Genomic DNA, 4,177 nt, shown 5'->3' with positions numbered 1-4,177 from the left:
AATAATACTAACATGTGTATTGCTTAGTAACCTTCTTATCATTAATTTGGCAATTTAAATAATGTATCTTACTGTATCTTCAATTATTAATTATCTTTCTGTGATTTTATTTTTGAAGTACATATTAACTTAGTACTTTAAAAATTTTTTTACTTTTCTTCATTTTATCTTTTTTATTTTCAATTTTTGCGTTTTTCATGTTCTCATGTAAGATCAAACTGTCTGCTGGAAATACATCATTTATGTGAAATGCGACTTTTATTTATTTCACTGACAACGTTGAAGCTGTGCTGCAGTCAAACCGGCCATTATCAGTTACATTAATACCTGCAGATTTCCATATACTTTTAATTCATTGCTTGGCAATTCATGCCTGAATTCCAGATATATTTTAATGTCGTTAATGATTTTTGCCTTTTGTGCTTGTTTGCGCACAACGAGACGTCTATTGATTTTCCGCCAAGCTTCACATTCCCGCGTCAACTCAACAAAAAGGTTAACCTGATTAGCAGATACAATTTTGAAGTAGTCGCCACATATGCACTTTCCTTACACGGTTTCCCAGTCTTGCACCTATTTCCCAACAAACGTTCCTACTTTTTCATTTGCAAATTTCTGTCAACCGTCAAACAGGCTGTCACTATGACGAGCTTTATTCGTCCAACTTGCTTGATTGATTCCTATATAAATCACACCCTGACACTAGAAACCTCTTCTCCATCTTCCCCTCCTCGAACTTCCATTTCAGGTCCCAACTCCGTCACACATCCCTACTATCTCCTCACTCATAGCCTCAGTCAGTCGAACTATTATAAAATTGCTGCAGGAAATGTGCCTCTTAGCTGCTTTCTTTGATTTCCTGATTCTTACGTAACTCGCACTAGCATAACAATCTGAATGTGCTTGAGAATGCACGATCAGTAGTATTAACTAATGTTGAGGATGCTGCAAGATAGAATTTCTTGTCTTGTGAAATCTTGGGCGGTCGAACCACATTTTACCAGCAGAAAATTAATTATAGAGTAGAAATGAAACTGAAAGTGCATATTTATAGTTTTGAAAAAGAAATTATATTCCTTTATTTAATGTGATATATAAAAAGGGGATTAATTTATAAAGAGTGGTGGATGTAATATACAAAAGATTTTCATGTACATGTAGTATTATAAATAGCGGAGTGACGAGGAACATAATAGTGCCGTTTTTTAATTTAAACAAAATTCGAGTCCCAATCACGTGAAAGAATAACTTTCAAATTAATAATTTTAATTATATTTGAAAACGAATGATACGTTTCGATTCCGTTTGAACCTGAACTTTTCTATTACCAGAAAATTCAGAATGAACATACACACTATTCCAAGTCCGTTCAGCCGCTCTTCTGTCATGGTAGTCCGGAAATGGCTTTTCAGACATTTCACTGCAGTAAAGCTTTGTTCTGCGCCGGCTGAGGCGATTGGGTGAGTGTTGAAAATCTGTAGGAGAAAGCACATGATCGAATAATAATCGTTATTGTTGAATTTCAATGCATATCCAAATCAAATTCCAAAAGTGACACGTTCGCTACAAATCACGTATTGTAGATGCGATTCGAGGAAGTTCCAGACTGCCAGCTTTCCAACATATTAAGGTAGGCGCAATGCGCTAACCTTAGAGGCAACCTAAATAAAAACTACTGGGAAATGTGCGTTAAAACTATCCATAACAATGTCATTTATTAATGTTAACAACTTCCACTCAGAAAAAGTTGGAATTTCTACAAAATATTAGTGGCATACGCATACGCATACGTTTTGATTACTAACAATTAATAATTATTAAACAGCTATAATTTGAGAAATTCAATTTAACTGATCGTAAAAAAAACGATAAATTAGAAGAACTGTAAAAAATTCGAAGCCAGAAATGTTTCATATACAGAAATTGAAAGTCTGTCCTTCTGTTCGAAGAGAATTACAGATTGGCGAATTCCCCATGTAATAAGATAGGCAGTAGACAAATTTAGAGTCCATTTATTCTACAATTATTGTTTAGGTTGGGTTGAAACTCTAGAAAACTCTTTATTTTATCAATATAAAACTATAGCAATCGAAAAAATTCCAAATTTTGAAAACAAATTTTTCGCCGATTTTCGCAAAAACAACCAAGTCTATAGCCCATGAAATTTTGCAATTTTCGAGAAAATTTTTTTTCTCCAAAAATTAAGTCAAGTAATTTACATCGATAGAGAATTTTTTTCTAACTATGATAAAATTATCCGGACAGCTCCTTATTCCGTATTTGTTGAGATATGTAAAAAAATTGAAACGAAAATAGAGTTTTAACGACGTCAAAATGAAAAGGAATGAACAATAAGGGTTGAATCATTGTGCATAAGAAATGGTTTCATTAATTTTTGCAATGGTATTAATATTGTTTTCTACCAAAAAAATGCACTTATTTTAATAAAAATTATTCCTGATTTTCATTTAAACTACAGTATCTTTCGAAATTAGTAAACCTATGTTCATTGAATTTTTTATTAATTATAATTTAGAGATATGAATTCTTCAAAATTATCACATTTTAAAGCTATTTTCGTACAATGTGCGAGTCTTTTTATTCTATAAATTTCAAATGCTCAAACCGTTAACTTTATGAAATTTCTCAAAAAATCATGCATTGCGGGATATTAAAAATTTACATACCTTTAATTAGCACAAAATTCATTGCAGTTGTTATTATAATCTTTTACAATACGGCAGAGTTCTTGACAACCATGTAATAAGTTTAAATGTACATACCACCAGATAACTATGAAGATTCGAAGAACTACAATGCATTAGCCCAATAGTTTTACATGAATTGTGAATTCGTTTAATTTCCTAGTATTTGCAATTATGTTTAACCTTGGGGGCGTACATATTGTACTGACTATGCAAATCAAAATTGCATCGCTGTTACTTTGTGACTTTAAATTCAAATAGCCACACATTTGGTATCATTCAGAAATTCAATGCATAAAATAGGTGGTAACGGGAACCACATTCCATGAAATGTTTGATTTATAGCAAAGTAAACACTTACAACGCATACGTTTTGATTGGCAGCAATAAATAATTATTTAACAGCCATAATTTGAGAAATTGAATTTAAGTGATCGTAAAAAAGAACGATAAATTAGTAGAATTGTAAAAAATTCAAAACCAGAAATGTTTCATATACAGAAACTGAAAGTCTCTGCTTCCGTTGGAAGAGAATTACGGATTGGCGAATTCCCCACGTAATAAGATAGGCAGTAGACAAATGAATACTTTAATTTGAACTTATACTTAACTTCATCAAATTAAGAAACAAATTAATAGAAAGCAAATTTTTGAACAAGATCTTTAAAATGCTCAACTGTATACACGCAATAAACCAAGTCAGTTTAAATTAAAGTAAAGCGAATTTGTTAGATCTGATCAGCAGTTGTATGTATATAATTATACTCAAAAATGAAACCACAAGCAAATTTGTTAATAAACTTATAATTTCAAATTGCTAGTCAGCTTTCAAATGTATAATTTAGCTACTGCTAATATACATATAGAAGATAAACAGTAAAGCTTAGAATAAAAAAGTGACCATTAAAAAGAAACCAAAATTTGACAAATAGAATGCATGAAAATGATAACCAGTAAAATTTAAAATGCCAACAGCGAGTAAAATTCATCGCAGCAAGAACTAATGAAATTTAGCCTCAGTGTAGACCAATAAAATTTAAAACTAATCAGAGTTCTACGAAAAACTTTAAAACGAATCAAAGTGTGAAGCGGCATGTCTTTGATGTATACTCGGGGTCTACCCTATTTAGAGCCCATTTATTCAGCAATTATTGTTTAGGTTGGGTTGAAACTCTAGAAAACTTAGGATTTTTGTCAATATAAAATTATAGCAATCAAAAAAATTCCAAATTTTGAAAACAAATTTTTCGGCGTTTTTTGCAAAAACAACCAAGTCTATAGCCCATGAAATTTTGCAATTTTCGAGAAAATTTTTTTTTTCCAAAAATTAAGTCAAGTAATTTGCATCGATAGAGAATTTTTTTTTAAGTATGCTAAAATTATCTGGACAGCTCCTTATTCCGTATTTGTTGAGATATGTAAAAAAAATTGAAACGAAAATAGAGTTTTATCGACGTCAAAAAGAAAAGGAA

This window comes from Trichinella spiralis (genome assembly GCF_000181795.1).
Source record: "Trichinella spiralis strain ISS 195 chromosome Unknown Scfld9, whole genome shotgun sequence".
NCBI classification, from domain to species: Eukaryota; Metazoa; Nematoda; class Enoplea; order Trichinellida; family Trichinellidae; genus Trichinella; species Trichinella spiralis.
Note: the sequence above shows the minus strand (reverse complement) of the source record.